We start from the raw sequence: 19,208 nt of genomic DNA on the forward strand, positions 1-19,208 counted from the left end.
CCACGCGCTTCCTGGGAGCCTCTGAGAAGGCAGCGCAAATGGAATGACATTGAGAGAGAGAGAGAGAGAGAGAGAGAGAGAGAGAGAGAGAGCGGGGCAGGAGGCGGTGGCTGGGGGGAGACAAAAGAGAGAGGGGGGGTGTTCGCGCCCGACCAGGTGTCCCCAGGACTGGGCTCTGAGGGGACGGGCGGCCGGCAGGTGGAAAGGTGCTCGCTTTCCTTCACTTCCTCCTCCCTGTGGTCACTGGCTGTGTCAAGCGCTGGGCTGGGCGCTGGGAACCCGGAGCCGCTTCCTGGGCGAGTGAGCGCTGTGGAGCTAAGACTCGCTGGCCGCAACTCCCGCTGTCCAACACCCCCGTCCCCCCGCCCCACTGAAGCCCTGCGGGAGCCCCACCGGCCTGGAGACAGCCTTCCCGGAGACCTGGAGGAGAGGGCTCAGCCAGAGAGAGTGAGATCCAGGGCGGCAGGGGGAAGGCGTGCCGGGCAGGGACAGAGCAGAAGGGAAGGGCGGACCAGCAGCATCTGGCGCTGGAGCTCAGAGCCCAGGTGTGGGGGCGTCAGCAGGTCGGGAGGCTCTGGAAGGTGGCGCCGCCGAGGGCTTTGAATTTGGTCCCGAGGACAAGGGGGAGCCAGTCAAAGGCGTTAAGCAGCTGGAGTGAATTGGGGCAATCATTCTGGCTTCAGAAGGGCTTGGAAGGTCTGCAGCGGAGGTGGCCAGGCCAATGGAAGGTTGAAAAGGCTTTAAAATCGAGAAAGCGAGAGGACCCACGACCGCTCCTGAGACCACTGAGTTTGCAGGAGTGAGAGCTGCGTGGAATGAGGGGCGCTCAGCAGCATCCCGTCAATTCCAAGGAGATGGAGCAGCGGGAACATTTACTGAGTGTTTATTCTGCATCACCAGCTGCGCACCCTCGGAAGGGAAAAAGGGAGGAAGGAGCGCGCCTTTCCGCGCCCCATCCCCTCACCGTGGAGCTGCGGGACCACCTGCTCTGTGCGCATTTTTTCTTTCTCTTTCTGGCTCCCTTCGCGCCGCTTTCTCGGAAGCTCGGAACAAGGGCGTGCGGGTTTGGGGAGCAGCGCTCAGCAGGTTCAAGGGGAGCGGAAGGTCCGGGGCGGGTGGATATGTGGCCGGGGCGCGGGAGATGCTCAGGGTCTAGAACTGACTGCGCCACATTCTTGTTTACAGGGAGGTAAAGAGAAAGGAGGCGCAGTGACCCCGGGGGAGGCAGGCGGAGAGGTCTGGGAGGTGGGAAGAGGGCCGGACTCATTTCTTCTGAAGTTCCCTGGGACAGGCACCCGGATTTGGGAACTGGGAGAGAGCTGGACCAGTGAAGGGAATTTAGGGTTGGCGGAAGAAAAACCTAACAGGACAAGGTAGGACCCCAAGTAGATATGAGATGAGATATGATGGGATGTGGGTCGAGAATCGAGAGCGTCCTCCTGTCTCGGCTTCCCATCCCTTCCCCTTCACCACCCACCCCACCCCAGGCGAGAAAGCCGGGAAGGTCAGAGATCCCAAAGCGCTAGCGGTTGAAACCATTTTTAAAAACAGAGAAAGCGGGAGGAGAGACGGCCGCTCAGGGGACCGCTGAGTTTCCAGACAAGGGAGCTCTGCGCAATGAGGGGCGCGGAGGAGCACCCCCTCAATTCCAAGGAGATCGGTTACTGAGCGCTGACTGCCCTAAAGCCCCAGCCCCGCTGTGTCTCCTTGCGCTGTGAACGCAGCGCGCGCGCCCTCGGCAGAAAGGATCCGCCCGATGACCTTGGGGCGCGTCTCCCGCCCCCCCCAAGGTTTGACTGACTAGGAGCCAGGGGCGCAGCCCTCCGCGCCAGATTCCTCTGGGGAGCTCACCTTGCCCCGTGCGGGCCGCAGTCGCGCCCCGAGCGCCACCTCCCGGTGCTGGCCGACCAGCCACAGCAGCAACTGGTTGTTGGAGCAGTCACAGAGCGAGGCCCCAATGGACACTCGGACAAGGTAGATACCCATCTTGCTCAAAGACGTTTCGCTCCTTATGGTGGGGAACAAGGGTAGACGAGCCTGAGATCCTGCCCTCTCGTCGGTCGCTTGCGGTTGGAATGTGGGTGGCAGGCCTCCAACCAACCCCGCCTACGCTGAGGCCCCCACCTCCAAGGCGCAGAATTCAGCCCCAGTCTCAATAGTGGTGTCCTGGCGGGAGCAGGGACTGGAATCCACTATCTTGACGGGAGGGAGAAGTAGAAAGGATTTGGACAGAAAACACGCAGGAGGAAGGAATCAACGCAGGGTTCAGCAGGCAGGCAAGGTTGGGTAGGAGCCGTGCGCGCGTACACCAGGGAGGTTGGGGCAAGCCTGGATGGCTGGGAAGCCACCTCCATCTGAACACACACGTGCACACTCATGCACGCAGGCCTCACAAGTCGGATTGCCGCAGAGGGTGAAGTGGACGAGGAGACCCAGTCTGCAGTGGCATTTGAGGACGCTCATTGAGGCCACCGAATTCATTCGACCCACGTTACGCACTTGCCTTCTCTGTGCCAGCCACTGGGACTCATTCCTTTTGAGTGTAAAAGCCTCTGCCTCCCTGTTACCTGCAGAATAAGAGTACAGATGTTTCTGGCATTCAGTGCCCTTGCTACCCTGGCCAGCCCTCCTCACCTCTTATCCCACTGCACCCTGGCATCTCCTGTGCTCCACTCTGGGCTGGAGCCATGTGCTCCCTGGAACCCATCCTGCTATTCTCTCAAAGAACCTGCTCTTGGATTAGTCTATTCATGCTTCTAAAGCCTAATTCCACTCCAGTTTCTCAGGGAGGTCTTGCTTGGTACTTTCACCCCTCCCACCTATCTGAGCGAATCAGCTTTCCTTTCTCCCCCTCTCGCCTTGTGCACACTTTTGTTGTTGCACACTGAATCGTGCAGTGCGGGCATGTGTTTGTATGTTTCTCCCACTAATGTGAGCCCATCCTAGGCAGGGGCTATACACCCAGCATGACTCACTTTTGTTCCCCTGGAGTTAGCGCAGTGTCAGGGCTTGTGGGCGTCAGTGTTTGCTGAAACACACTGAGATGAGAAATTCATTATCAATGAATCCTTCCCTTGGGGGAGACAAAGGGAAATAAAAAACTGGCAGGCAATGTAAACAATAAGGGAATAGTGACATAGACTCCAGGCATGGATTACCATCAGCCTGGAAGCACCAATGAAGTCCATGAAAACACGTTTGTCATGCTTAGTTTCTGGTTTGCTTAATTGTTGGTCTTGTTCCTTTATTTTATTTTATCATAAAGTTTAATAATGGTTCAGAAAAATCGAGTGAATAACTTTCTCTAAAACAACATATTGACTATAGACCACAGTTGTTGGGGGGAGGGGCTGGTAGGTTAAATTACTCTAATTTCTATTCTGAAAATGATATTCATAGAAAGTCCCAGTCTGAGTATAAAGATACACGTGCCCCAAATGGCTGAGAATAAATACAACAGGAAATGCAACAGCTGTAAAGCTAAGGGCATGCAAGAGAACATCTCAGAAGTGTCCAAAATGACAAGGAACATTTGGCTGGAATTCGAGTTCTTTCTGTCATCTTTGTCTTTTGCTCCATGTTCCAGGATGCGTGTGAACTCGATGGAATTGAAATTCCCCTTTTTGTCCATAGGTGCTTTTCTGTACAGCTCATCCACATCCTCATCCCTAAACCGATCACCCATGGTTGTCAGCAGCTCTCTCAGGTAACCTTCACAAATGGTGCCAGTGGCTTCTTCATCAAGGCAAGCAAAAGCATTTCTGATGGCACCTTCAGGATCTATGCCATTCAACTTCCCACCAAACATGGTGAGGAACATGGTGAAACTGATGGGCCCTGGAGCCTCATTCCTCATGGCATCAACATACTCATCAGTTGGATTCTTCCCCAATGAAGCAAGCATAGTGTGCAAATCTTCCTCATCAGTGAAACCATCTCTGTTCTGATCAGTCATTTGAAGGCCTCTTTGAACTCCTGAATCTGTGACTGGTCAAATGTAGCAAACACACTGGATGGTGTGCACTGAGGGCACTTCTTCGGGTTCTTGGTCTTTGCTCTTTCGCCTCACTCTTTCACCCAGGCTGGAGTGCAATGGTGTGATCTTGGCTCACTGCAACCTCTGCTTCTCAGGTTCAAGCGATTCTCCTGCCTCAGGCTCCTGAGTAGCTGTGATTACAGGCGTGCACCAGCACACCCACCTAGTTTTTGTGTTTTTAGTAGAGATGAGGTTTCACCAAACATGGCCAGACTGGTCTCAAACTCCTGACCTCAAATGATCCACCAACCTCGGCCTCCCACGGTGCTGGAATGACAGGCATGAGCCCCCGAACCTGGTCCTGCTTAGTTCATGGAAAGTACATTCACATGATTCAAAATTCAAAAGGTACAAAGTGATATTCCCTAGTTTGTTCCTCCTCCTGACCCCAAGCCACCCAGTTTCTACACTTCCAGCAATCACTATCAGCACTCTCCTCTGTGCACTAATATTACTGAGCAAATACATGCCTATCCTTTTCATCTTTTTCCTGCACACATTGTAGCACACCTTTTTCTGCACCTGGTTTTTTCACAGTGTAACAGGAGCTCATTCCATGTCCAGACACAAAAACCTTTCTTGTTCTTCAGTAAGGGTGCCATTGTTTTGTTGTAACATAATAAATTCTACTAATCACTCTCTCTCTCTTTTTTTTTTTTTTTTGAGATGGATTCTAGCTCTGTCACCCAGGCTAGAGTGCAGTGATGTGATAGCTCACTGCAACCTCCGCCTCCTGGGTTCAAGTGATTCTCCTGCCTCAGCCTCCGAGTAGCTGGGATTACAGGCACAAGCCATCATACCCAGGTAATTTTTGTATTTTTAGTAGAGACAGGGTTTTGCCCTGCTGGCCAGGCTGGTCTTGAACTCCTGACCTCAGGTGATCCACCTGCCTCAGCCTCCCGAAGTGCTAGGATTACAGGCGTGAGCCACCACACCTGGACAAGTTCTGCTAGTCTCTTGTAGTGGATACAGGTTGCTAGCAATCTTTTGTAACTGAAAAAGTGCTAGGCTGGGGCGGTGGCTCACGCCTGTAATCCCAGCACTCTGGGAAGCTGAGGCCCCTGGATCACCTGAGGTCAGGAGTTCAAGACCAGCCTGACCAACATGGAAAAACCTTGTCTCTACTAAAAGTACACACATACACAAATTAGCCATCCGTGGCGGACCATGCCTATAATCCCAGCTACTCGAGAGGGTGAGGCAGAAGAATCACTTGAACCCAGGAGCCAAGATGGCACCATTGCACTCCAGCCTGGGCAACAAGCAAAACTCTACTTCAAAAAAAAAAGTGCTGAAAGAAATAAACCTTATACATATAGCATTTCTCATATAAAAGTATATCTGTAGAACAAAATCCTAGAGATGAAATTTCTGGACCAAAAGCATATCTAATTTCAGCAGAAACTGCTAATTTGCCCTCCATAGAAAGTTGTACCGATTTTCACTCCCACCAGTGGGCTCTGTGCGAGAATGCCTGTTCTGCCTCACTCTTGCCAGTGGTGTGTTAATAACCATTATTACCTTAGCCAATCAGATGGGTGAAAAATGGCATCCTAGTTTTAATTTTAATTTGCATTTCCCTTATTACAAGTAAAGCTAAGAATTATTTTTTATAGTACTTTAAGTTCTGGGATACATGTACAGATCTTGCAGGATTGTTGCATAGGTACACACATGCCATGGTGTTTCCAATAGCATCTTTTTATATTGGAGGAGCAATTTGTACTTCCTTGTGTGTGAACTGGCTATTCCATTTTTCTATTGGATTTTGGACCTTTCCCCTTTCTTTCTCTCTCTCTTTCTTTTTTTTCCTTCCTTCCTTCTTTCTTTCTTCTTCTTTCTCTTTCTTTCTTTCTTTTTTCTTCTTTTTCTTTCTTTTTTCTTCTTTCTCTTTCTTTCTTTCTTTCATACAGGGTCTCACCATGTCACTGGAGTGCAGTAGTGCAATCATAGCTCACTGTAACCTCTAACTCCCTGGTTCCAGTGATCCTCCTACCTCAGCCTCCCACATAGCTGGGACTAAAGATGTATGCCACCATGCCCAGCTCATTTTCTTAGTGTCTAGTAGAGATGGGGACTGGCTATGTTGCACAAGCTGGTCTCAAACTCCTCAACTCAAGCAATCCTCCTGCCTCAGCCTCCCAAAGCACTGGGATTATGAGCCACCACACCCATCCTTGGTCTTTTTCTTATTGATTTCTAGGAACTATTTATATATTGGGAATATTAGCTTTCTTTCAGCTCAATTACTACTAATAGGGGCCCAGTAACAACAATGTCCTTTTCATGTCAGCTCCTTAGAGCCTAGATTTTGGCCTATAATATAATTCTCCACTGAAAGAAACCCGGAGCCTTGGAGGGTAGCTGATTTTGTGTTTGGGGTTATGGTAAAACACATGATAAGCTGGGAATACTGATGTTGCTAAAAACTAAGGGTGCTGCCGTAGCAGAATCTTACTAGAAAAGGATAGCTCTTTGAGGCCAGGCACATGGTGTAATTACACACCTGTAATCCCAGCACTATGGGAGGCTGAGGTGGGAAGACCCCAAGGTCAAGGTTCAAGACTAGCCTGATCAACATGGTGAAACCCCCCTCTATTAAAATTACAAAAATTAGCCAAGTTTGATGGCGTTCACCTGTAATCCCAGCTACTCAGGAGGCTGAGACAGGATGGAACCTGGTAGGTGAAGGTTACAGTGAGCTGAAATTGCACCACTGCACTCCAGCCTGCATGACAGAGAGAGACACCATCAAGAAAGAAAAAGAAAGAAAAGAAAGAAAGAAAGAAGAAAGAAAGAAAGATGGGAGGGAGGGAGGGAGGAAGGAAAGAAAGAGAGAAAGGATGGCTCTTTGAGAGAAACAACAAGCTTCAGACCCCAATCATGTAGCAGTCTGCTGAGATGTCCAAGTCAGTAGCCTTGGTTGATCTGAAGATTGAGGATATTACAAAATTTGGGCATGGGTAGGGTCTGATAAGATTTCAGTAACACAAGGAAACAAAAGAAATTTTTTAGCAAATTAGAAAGTATTGCATACCTATGAAAAATCACAAACAAGTAAAAACCAGTGAAGCAATAAATTAAATCCAGGATGCTGGTTTTTAAAAATAGGTTTAAGGATAATTACAGTACATCTTGTAATCACTGCATTTGTGTTTACTTTGTGTAACGTATAAAGTGTATTCACAAGAAGCCAGGCACAGTGTCTCACACCTGTAATCCCAGCATTTTGGGAAGCCCAGATGGGTGGGTCACCTGAGGTCAGGAGTTCCAGATTAGCCTGGCCAACATGGTGAAACCCTGTTTCTACCAAAAATGCAAACAATTAGCCTGGCGTGGTGGTGGGCACCTGTAATCTCAGCTACTCGGGAGGCTGAGGCAGGAGAATTGCTGAACCTGGGAAGCAGAGGTTACAGTGAGCCAAGATCATGCCACCGCACTCCAGCCTGGGCAACAGAGTGAGACTTGGTGTCAAAGATAAACAAATAAATGAGTGTATGCAAAAGAATCTTCATATTAAATTTGTAATTACAGTTTAAATTGTTGTAGAAAATTTAATGACATTTGCAACTCATCTTTGAATATTTAAGAAAACGTTTCAAAATGTTTGAATGTATATTTTTAATAAATCAAACATTAAACAAGACGAATATTTGTGGGGTGTTCTCTACATGGACAAAACTATCCTTAAACATTAAAAACTTTTTCAGCAATGAGCATAACCTCTGTCAATGATAAGTATGGATAAATACTTGAAAAAAACTATTAGCAATGATTATCTCTAGGGAGTGGAGAGAAAGCATGGAAGGAATTTTTGTGTTTTAAACACTTTGGAATGTTTCTCAAATCTTTAAGGAAGCATGAGTTAATTCCCTACATTTTATCTTGAATCAAATACAAGGCTATAAATGCTATTATAAAAACAGTAACTATAATCAAATGTGGTTATATAGGAAGCTCCAGGCTGGGCGAGGTGGCTCATGCCTGTAATCCCAGCACTTTGAGAAGCTGAGGGGAGTGGATCAGGAGAACAGGAGTTCACAACCAGCCTGGCCAACATAGTGAAATGCAATTTCTACTAAAAATACAACAAATTAGCTGGGTGTGGTGGCAGGCACCTGTAATCCTAACTACTTGGGAGGCTGAGGGGTGAGAATTGCTTGCACTGGGAGGTGGAGGATGCAGTAAGCTGAGATAGCACCACTCCATTCCAGGAGCCTGGGCAATAGTTTGAGATTCCATCTAAAAAAAAAAAAGCCCCAAAAGTCAAGTTTAAGTTTCCTTCCTTCCATCTGTCCATCCTTCCTTCCTTCCTTCTTCCTACCTTCCTTCTTTCTCTCTTTCTTTTGGGTGGAGTTTCCGTCTTGTTGCTTAGGCTGGAGTGCAATGGCAGGATCATAGCTCACTGCAACCTCCGCCTCCTGGGTTCAAGTGATTCTCCTCTCTCAACCTTCTGAGTACCTGGGGTTATAGGTGCCTGCCAGTACGCTGGGCTAATTTTGGGTATTTTATTGGAGACTGGGTTTCTTCTTGTTCGCCATGCTGGTCTTGAACTATTGACTTTGTCTTTACTAAAAATACAAAATTTGCCAGTCGTGGTAGCTGATGCACGTAATCCTAGCTACTCGGGAGGCTGAGGCAGGAGAATCGCTTGAACTCGGCAGCCAGAGACTTGGGTGAGCCAAGATCCTACCATTGCACTCCAGCCTCGGCAAAAAGAGTGAGACTCCATCTCAAAAAACAATAACAAAAAAAAAAAAACACAAAAAAAGTAGCCAGGCTTGGTGGTGCATGCCTGTAATCCTAGCTACTCAGGAGGCTGAGGCAGGACAATTACTTGAACCTGGAAGGTGGAGTTGCAGTGACCCAAGATAGTGCCACTGCACTCCAGCCTGGGTAACAGAGTGAAACTCCATCTCAAAAAAGAAAAGAAAGAAAAGGAGAAGATGAATTGTATTCAGGAAGTATACTTAAGGTAATACACTTGAGAAATCTCATGTATACATGAACTTGACTTAGATGATGAAATTCTAGACTCTGGGGATGCTGCACTGGGATTAGACTTTGAGATGGCTTGAGAGGGGATGAGTGTATTTTGCATGTGGAAAAAATGAAAATCACTGGGGGTCAGAGGGCACACTGGTGGTGACCATTTAAAATGTGCCCCAGTGGTTCCTACCTCCTGATATGCATGCCTTTGCATAGTCTCCTAAATTGTATCTGGGTTGGTCTGCAAAGCCAGTGCAGTACGAAATGATGTGTGTGACTTTCAAAGCTAGGTCCTAAAACACACTGGGTTTCCTTCTCCTCTCTCCCTGCTCTCCCCGTTTCTTGTGCTGCTTTCTCTGGGAGAAATCAGCTACTCTGTCATGGGGTCACTCAAGAAACTCTGCGGAGAGGTCCACATGGCAAGGAACTGAGCGTTTCTGCTATGAGCCAGAGAGGAACTGAGACTTCCAACTAACAGCCATGTGGGAGAGCCATCTTGGAAACAGGTCCTCCTGGTTAGGACTTCAGATGACTACAGCCAACATCTTGACTGAAACCTCATAAGGCACTTGAACTAGAACCAACTGCCTCCCAAAACTGTGTAAGGTAATGGGTGTTTTCTTGTTTTGTTCTGTTTTTGAGACACAGTCTTGCTCTGTCACCCATGCTGGAGTGCAGTGGCACAGTCACAGCTTACTGCAGCACCCACCTTCCAGGTTCAAGTTCTCTTCCCACTCCAGCTGAAATTATGGAAATACCAGGATCATAAAAATATATGTTTCAACTGGGTGCAGTGGCTCATACCTGTAATCCCAGCACTTTGGGAGGCTGAGGTGAGAGGATCACTTGAGCTCAGGAGACCAGCCTGGCCAACATAGTGATATTCTGTCTCAACAAAAATAAAAATAGGTCGGTGGCAGTGGCTCACACCTGTAATCCCAACACTTTGGGAGACTGAGACAGGTGGATCAACTAAGGCCAGGAATTTGAGACCAGCATGACCAATATGGTGAAACTACATCTCTACTAAAAATACAAAAATTTTCCAGGTGTGGTGGCTCAGGCCTATAATACCAGCCACTTGGGAGGCTGAGGCACAAGAATCACTTGAACCCAGGAGGTGGAGGTTTCAGTGAACTGAGATTGTGCCCCTGCACTCCAGCCTGGGTGACACAGAGAGACCTTGTCTCAAAAACAAAATGTTGTGTAACTACACTGAAATCAGCCTTATAGCCTTCAAGGCATGAATGGATACGCAATCTCAAATTGAATGTTTAGACATTCTATAAGCAATAAGTAAGCCATGCATAGATCATTCCATGAATGTAACAGAGACACTGAGCCTGAATAATTCCCTGCTGAGATAACTGGTGGCAGAAGACCTCAACATCTGGTGTTTATCAGGTTCTAGAAACATCCCATTTAGTAAGAGGATTGAATCTCAGGAAGTGTATGTGATGTGCTTGAAATTAATCTGCCTCCACTCCATTCCTTCTGCTGAGATAAGATTCCCTGGAGTCTGATTTAGGTGCAAAAAGGCACACTCTGAAACCTCTGGTTAATATCACCTGCTCCCAGAAACTAGAGATATTGACATTCTCAGTGGGTAGAGGACTGGGACTGAACAAAAGGATTTGGAGCTATGGTCGGAACATGTCACTGAAGGCCAGACATGGTGGCTTATGCCCTTAATCCCAGCACATTGGGAGGCCAAGGCAGGCAAAACACCAGAGGTCAGGAGTTCAAGACCAGCCTGGCCAATATGGTGAAACCACATCTCTACTAAAAATACAAACATTAGCCAGTCATGATGGCTCACGCCTGTAACCCCAGCTACTTGGGAGGCCGAGGCAGGAGAACGGCTTAAACCCAGGAGGCAGAGTTGGAGTGAGCAAAGATTGGGCCACTGCACTCCAGCCTGGGTGACAGAGCAAGACTTCATCCCAAAACGCAAGAAAGAAAGAGAAAGAAGGAAAGAAAAAAAAAGAATGAAGGAAGGAAGGAAGGAAGGAAGAAAAGAACATGTCACTGAAGTATAGGCCTGAGGGAAAGAAGCAGAAGATTAAGGGAATTTTTTTCTGACCAATGTCAGAAACTATAATTGACCTCCAAGCTGTCAATGCCTTCAACTCTGCAATTGTTCAACACGTCTCAGAAAGACACAGGGTTTGGACACCAGAATTCAGATAACATTCTCCCACAGGCAGAAGAAAAAAAGACACTGCCCATGTGGATTAAGGCTGGAGGAGCCTTAGATGAACAAAACCACCAGATAATATGGAAAGCAGTTTGGAAAACTAGGCTGAGTTAGCAGAAGACAGTAATTTATAGAGGAGGTTCACTGGGAAAATTCAGACTTCAAAATAACCTGAAGGTCTTCCTGAATTCACACAAGAGAGGGAGAGAACATCTGCTACATTAGAAGATAAAATAAAACAACAGAGTTGGTGCTGGAGGAATCACCTCATATTTTGGAGCAGAAATGAATGTGAACCTGGCTCAGCCTCTAAAGGCAAATTTTCAACAAGCAAGATCTTGGGGAGTGGGGTTGAGTAGGTAGGTCTCTCTCCTGATTTCCTAAGAGTGAGCTGATTGGAGGTGTTGGCAGAAAGAAGCAGAGCAACCGCTATGGTGGGTTAGGGATGCATATTTAGCCTTCTCTGGATGGTCCTAAGTGGAAGTGGAGACAAAAATGAAGAAATCTGACAGTTACTGACAGAGTCCTGACCATTACGGGCCAATTGCTGTAGAGGATGTTTTGTGTCCTGTGTGGAAAGGAGTGTGGTTTGACTTGCCGGGCTGGTTGCTGCAGAAGTTGTAGGACAAAGCTCTGTTTTTTATATGATTCTGGCCACCGTCCTTTTGCATAGTCAGTCTCTCACTAGTGACACGACTGTTCCAGCTTCTCTGTACCCTCACCAGTACTTGGTACTGTTCATTTGTGGAAGTGGGGGATGGTTTGTGGGGGAGTGATGAGGGATTAGTCATTCTAATAAATATGCAGTGGTTTTAAACCATTGCATACCTTGTTTAAAACCATTATGGTTTTAATTTATATTTTGCTAATGACCAGTTATGCTGAGCATCTTTTCAAGTGTTTATTTGGCATTTGTATATCCACTCTGGGAAGTATCTATTCAAATTTCAGCCAATTCTTTGTTTTCTCATTGTTGAGTTTTGAGGGTTCTTTCTGTATTTGTGGAACAGCAACTTGGATGCTAAGGAGCCATATTGACCTTTTTTTTTTTTATTGGAGACAAAGTCTCATTCTGTGCCCAGGCAGGAGTGCAGTGGTGCAATCTTGACCCACTGCAACCTCTGCCTCCTGGGTTCAAACAATTCTCCTGCCTCAGCCTCCTGAGTAGCTGGAATTACAGGCCTGTGCCACCACACCCCAGGTAATATTTATATTTCTAGTAGAGATGGGGTTTCACTGTGTTGGCCAGGCTGGTCTCCTGATGTCAAGTGATCCAACCACCTTGGCCTCCCAAACTGCTAGGATTACAGGTGTGAGCCACTGTGCCCAGCCTCATGCAGACTTTTAATTAGCCACAGTTCAAGGAGCTTCTGAGGTTTCCAGTTTATATATTGTTACTTGTGTAAGAACAAGTACTTACCATCAATCCTGCCCTTCAGCAATTGTCCTATATATCCCTTCTGAGGCAAATACCCTTTCTCATAATATATAAGGCCTGGGTCTAGAAAGTAGTGGTGCAGGGATCCACCATCTTTTCTCACCACCACCTGAGACACAGATGTAGCTTCTGTTCCTAAGTTTCTACTAAATGTTTCTTTCTGAGAAACTAAATAATCAGCCTCTTTCTTCCACCTTTCAACTTCCTTGGACTTTTGCAGATAAGTTGTCATAAGCCTGCCCAGTGTAGAGCACTGTTTTATATATTAAGTCATTTTTTTTGAGATGCAGTCTCACTCTATCACCCAGGGTGGAGTGCAGTGGCACAATCTCAGCTTACTGCAACTTCTGCCTCCCAGGTTCAAGTGGTTCTCCTGCCTCAGCCTCCCAAGTAGCTGGAATTACAGGCATGTTCCACCACACCTGGCTAATTTTTGTATTTTTAGTAGAGACAGGGTTTTGCCCTATTAGCCAGGCTGGTGGTCTCAAACTCCTGACCTCAGGGGATGTGCCCTCCTCAGCCTCCCAAAGTGCTGGAATTACAGGCATGAGCCACTGTGTCCCACCAGATATTAATTCCTCTGAAAGATATGATTGGTAAATATTTACTCCCCATAAGCAACATCTCAGAGAGTAAAGATGTCTTTTTATGTCTTAGCAGTAGTGTCTTTAGCAGAGGAGAAGTTTTGAATTATGATGAAGTACAATAGTCAATTTTTTTCTGATATGGATATTGTTTTGCCTATGGCTGACAAAAGATCATAAAGAGTCTCTCCTGTTTTTTTAGCAGGTTTATGATTTCACATTTTATATTTAAGTCTGTGATCCATTCTGAGTTAAATTTTGTACGATGTGTGAAGAATGGATCACGTTTATTTTTTGCATATGAATAGCCATATGCAAATATTGTCCCAGCACCATTTATTAATTCCTCCATTGTATCACCTTTGCATCCTTGCCAAAATTCACTTCACACTTTTTATGCCTATGTTTGGACTACTTTGCTCCGTCATCTATGTGTTTATCATTCTACCGATACTACACTGACTTGACTACTGTAGTTTTATAAGTACTGAAATCAGGTTGTACTAGACTTGAAACTTTGTTCTTCACTTCTGAAACTATTTTAGCTATTCCATTACCTTTTATATGTATTTTTTGCTACAAATTTTGCCATCAGCTTATTGATATTGATAAAAATTATTAACAAAAATTTCTACTACTTTTTGGCTGGGTGCAGTGGCTCATGCCTATAATCCCAGCACTTTGGGAAGCTGAGGCAGGAAGGTCGCTTGAGCTCAAGAGTTTGAGACCAGCCAGGCCAACATGGTGAAACCCTGTGTCTACTAAAAATATAAAAATTAGCTGTGTGTGGTGGTGCACACCTGTAATCCCAGCTACTAGGGAGGCTGAGGCAGGAGAATCACTTGAACCTGGGAGGCAGAGGTTGCAGTGAGCCAAGTCCATGCCACTACACTCCATCCTGGGCAACAGAACCAGACTCTGTCTCAAAAAAAAAAAAAATCTAACTTAAAAAAAATCAGGATTGCATTGAATCTATAAATATTTTTTCTAATTGACGTTAAACAATATTGAGTGTTTCAATCCATGAATAAGGTATATCTCTCCACTTCTTTAGACTGCTTTGATTTCCTTTATTAGTATTTTCCCGTTTCCAGCACACAGATCAGGTATGAATGTTGTTAGATATAATTCCACCATCTCCTGGCTTCTTTGCTTCTATTAAAAATCCATAGTCTTTCAGATGGTTGCTTCCCTATTATGTAATTTGTCATTTAAAGTGAGACTTTAAAGAGGATTTTTTATTTTCTTCTAGTTTTTGGCTTTTAATAATTTGCTTGTTGTCTGGGCATGATTTTGTTAAGTTTGTCCTGTACAGAGTTTGCTGAGATCATTTTTTTTCTTTTTAGATTGTCTTGCTCTGTCACTCAGGCTAGAATGTAGGCTACAGCAAACTGCAGCCTCAAAACACCTGGCCTCAGGAGCTCCTCCCATCTCAGCCTCCCAGGTAGTGAGGGCTGCAAACATACACCACCATGCCTGGCTTTTTTTTTTTTTTTTTTTACTTTTTTTGCAGAGACAAGATTTTGATTTGTTTCCCAGGTTTTCTTAAACTCTCCTAGTTTCAAGTAATTCTCTTACCTTGGCCTCTGAAAGTGCTAGAATTACAGGCATGAGCCGCTATGCCCAACCCTAGTTCTTTTTCTTTTTTTCAGGTAGTCTTGTTCTGCCACCCAGGCTAGAGTTTAGTGGCATAATCTTAGCTCACTGCAACCTCCACCTCCTGGGTAAAAGCAATTCTTCTGTCTCAGCTACCCAACTTGCTGGGACTACAGGTGCACACCACCATACCTGGTGAATTTTTGTGTTTTTAATATAGATTTGGTTTCACTATATTGGCCAGGCTGGTCTGGTCTTGAACCCCTGATCTCAGGTGATCCACCCACCTTGACCTCCCAAAGTGCTGGCACTACAGGTGTGAACCACTGGATTCTATCCCATAAAATTTTTATTGTCATTTTTTATGTTTCATTGAAAAATTTACTAACATGATTATATACACAAAGTTCAATAAAAGAAAAATTTCAGCCAATGTGGTGGCTCACGCCTGTAGGAGACTGAGGCAGGAAGAGCACAATGTCAGGCATTCAAGACCAGCCTGACCAACATGGTGAAACCCAGTATCTACTAAAAATACAAAAAATTAGCCACGTGTGGTGGCAGGTGCCTGTAATCCCAGCTACTCAGGAGGCCGAGGCAGGAGAATCACTTGAACCCAGGAGGCAGAGGTTGCAGTGAGCAGAGATTGCACCATTGCACTCCAGCCTGGGTGACAGAGCGAGACTCCATCTCAAAAAAAAAGCAAATTTTACTGTCATCAATTATTTTTTAGCCTCAATTATTAAAATTATTATTTGCATTTCATGATAAAATAAGCAAAATTTAAGGCTATTAACAGTGATATGCATTGGGTGTCCAGTAAGCTAGGTACACGTCTACCTCTTGATTTTGTTTGTAGTAAGGATAGCGTCTATGCTTAAAACTTGACCTTAGACATTGTGACAGACTGTTTATTCAAAACATGGCAGCCTCAACATGTCCCCTCCCACAGAGTCTTCTTAGAATGGAACACTGACTTCCCTCTGATTGAGTGGTACACTCTGTGTTCAATCTCCTTGCTCCTGGGTGACCCTGTGACTGCCTCGATCCTTACGGCACAACGGAAGTAATAGCCTGCGCCTTCCAAGACTATGTCACAGGAATTTCATGCTCTCCTTTCCACCTCATTCTCTCAGAATCAAGCCACCATGCCATGAGAAACTGGAAGCCACAAGGTAGGGCTATATGTAAGTGTTTCAGCTGAGAGTCAACATTAACCACACAGGTGGAAGTAAGAAGGCCTTCAGAGGACTACAGATGTGGTCACAACCTAACTATAATCACATGAGAGGCTGGGTACGGTGGCTCATGACTGTCATCCCAGCACTTTGTAAGGCTGAGGTGGGAGGATCATGAAGTCAAGAGTGCAAGACCAGCCTGACCAACACTCAAAACCCTGTCTCTACTAAAAATGCAAAAAATTTAGCCAGACGTGGTGGCATCCCCCTGTAATTCCTGCTATTTGGGAGGCTGAGGTAGGGAAATTACTTGAACCAGGGAGGTGGAGGTTGCAGTGAGCTGAGATCGTGCCACTGCACTCTATCCAGGGTGACAGAGCCAGATTCTGTCTCAAAAAAAAGAGTTAGTATTTTAAGCTTCCAAATTTTATAGTGATTTGTTACTAGCAATAGATACCAGAACATATTTGGTACTAGGTGTGAGATGTTGCTGAAACAAAAATTTAAAGCATTACAGCTGGGCACAGTGGCTCATGCCTGAAATCTCAGCACTTTGGGAGGCTGAGGTGGAAGGATCACCTGAGGTCAGGAGTTCAAGACCAGCATGGCCAAGATGGTGAAACGCTCTCTCTAATAAAAATACAAAAAATAGCCTGGTGTAGTGGGTGCCTGTAATCCCAGCTACTTGGGAGGCTGAGGCAGGAGAATTGCTTGAGCCTGGGAGGTGGAGGTTGCAGTGAGCTGAGAGTGCACCACTGAACTCCAGCCTGGGCAACAGAGCAAGACTCTGTATCACTAAAAAAAAAAAAAGAAAAGAAAAGAAAAAGAAAATAAGAATTTATGTTGTAATTTTGCAATGATAGAAAATATTTTCTCAGAAGAGAATGTAACAAAATACAGTAGTAAAAGCTCTTCTTTGGGTAGTTGAGAGAACTCTTCTTAGAGAACTACTTATGAAGGTGCACTGAAACTATAAGATTTGTAAAGAATTCTTAAAAAAATGTTCAGCCTGGCGTGGTGCCTCCCACCTGTAATTCCAGCACTGTATGGGGCCAAGGTGGGAGGATTGCTTGAGGTCAGGAGGATTGCTAGTCTGAACAACATAGCAAAACACTGAATCATAAAAAAAATTAGCCAGACATGATGTAGCCTGTAGTCCCAGCTACTCAGGAGGCTCAGATGGGAAGATCGCTTGAGTCCAGGAGGTCAAGGCTGGGGTGAGCTGAGATTGCACCACTGAACTCCAGCCAGGGCAACAGAGTGAGACCCTGTCTCAAAAGAACAGAAAAGAAAAAAAGAAAAGAAAAGAAAAGCTTTGCACATACCCAAACCTTAGAATTTTATGGGGCAGTTCAAGGAAATAAAACCTACATAGTATTTCCAGGAGGTTCATTGAAACATTAGGCTACATAGAGACCCCCAAAATCAATAAACAGATGATTAAATTAATATTTCATGATAGGAAAGCTGTTGACATCTTCCCTCTTACCTTTTTTAGTTAGAAACATGCACTTATTGTTTGAAATTCAAGATACTAATTTTAGCTTAAAATCTTTTAAAATCAAAAGATAGTTGACTGTTGAGGATGAGATGACAAGCTGAGTCAAAGCTGATACCCGATGGTATGGTCTTTGACAAGCAGAGAGAAGACTGTAAAAAGAAAATGACCTGACCCTGTATTTCATTACAGAAGACAATCTGATTTTTAGAAGTTGGCACACATTTTTTTAAAAAATGCAGGTTCCAGCAAAAAAAAATGCATAGATTTTCTTTTTATTCAATTGGTAAAATTTGGCTTAATGACATAAAAGCTTTTAGGACCATGCAAATATTCCTGGACCACCTTCAAGACAAAATGAAATTCTTCATCTGGAGTTCAAAAATGTAGAAAACCTGAAATGCAGCAGAAGCCTGGCTTCCTTAGTCTGGTTTGGGCAGAAATGTGTCCAGTGGATTCAGAGAATACTCCTTCGAAGGAAAGAAGTGACCATTCATCAGGCCAGGTGCGGTGGCTTACGCCTGTAATCCTGGCCAACATGGTGAAACCCCATCTCTACTAAAAATCAGAAAATTAGCTTGGCCTGGTGGCAGAGCTGGGTGTGGTGATGGGAACCTGTAGTCCCAGCTACTCGGGAGGCTGAGGCAGGAGAATTGCTTGAACCCAGGAGGTGGAGGTTGCAGTGAGCCCAGATCACACCACTGCACTCCAGCCTGGCTACAGAGTGAGACTCGGTCTTAAAACAAAACACCACAAAACAAACAAACAAACAACAACAACAACAACAAAAGAAATTTATAATATTGGCTCCAACTGTGCCTGTTTTCAGAGTGAAGTTATTGGGGTTTCGGTCATTTGGAAGAAATAATACAAGCTTGTACTTGGCTATAATGTGTTAAAAACAAAGTTGCTGGCTGACTTGGAAAGAAATATGGTTTTCTGAAAACTGCGGAGCCTGAGAAGATTTTCTAGTGAAATTCCAAGTGATATAGTGTCATTTGAAAGTGATACTTAATCCTGCAAACAACTTCCATGGAATTAGTTATTTTCAGTTCAGTTGGTTGACTTTGGACTTCGAAGTGAAGGATGATGTAAGAAGCTCGGACCATGCAAACCCACCCATGACTTGCAAATGTGTGTGGAATTTTGGAAATATCTCAGATTCAATATAAGGTAAACTGCGCCTTAGATGCCAAGATAAGATTAAGGAAAGCAAAACACTTGTAATTTTTCTAACTGAAGGCGGAGCATGCTAACAGACAGAGGAGGCTGCAGAGCAAGTGTGCTGGGTCAAGCATTCACCGGGATATCTGACAAATGTCGCCACCTGAAATGCCTGTGTGAAGAGTGATGGGGAAGAGCCTTTGCACCTCTCTCCTTGTGGCAAAGGGTAGGCTGTGGCTCAAAGATGGGCCAAGGAATAGGGTTTTGTAGAGATCCCTCCAGCCTGCCTCAAGCACGGAACACACAATACATGAAATCAATACGTGGAAGATTGGCACCTGCCATTTTTTATTCCCAAGATGATACATCCATCCATTCCACACTATATCTGAGAAAGCTGTTCTTTGTAACCAGGGTGAGGGCACTAGCTCTCAGTCCGAAGAGATATTGCAGATGCTCTGGATTAAAGAACAAAAAGGGGTGGGAGTGGGCAGGGCACAGTGGCAAACACCTGTCATCCCACCACTT

The 19,208-nt window shown here is 45.4% G+C and overlaps 1 pseudogene; it reads right to left on the reverse strand.

Moving 5' to 3' along the window:
* Nucleotides 1-1,800: 1,800 nt before the first annotated feature.
* LOC128931039 (uncharacterized) lies at nt 1,801-18,639 on the reverse strand (annotated as a pseudogene).
* Between the last annotated feature and the right edge of the window lie 569 nt (nt 18,640-19,208).

The sequence above is a fragment of the Callithrix jacchus genome, chromosome 18 (genome assembly GCF_049354715.1).
Source record: "Callithrix jacchus isolate 240 chromosome 18, calJac240_pri, whole genome shotgun sequence".
NCBI lineage: Eukaryota > Metazoa > Chordata > Mammalia > Primates > Cebidae > Callithrix > Callithrix jacchus.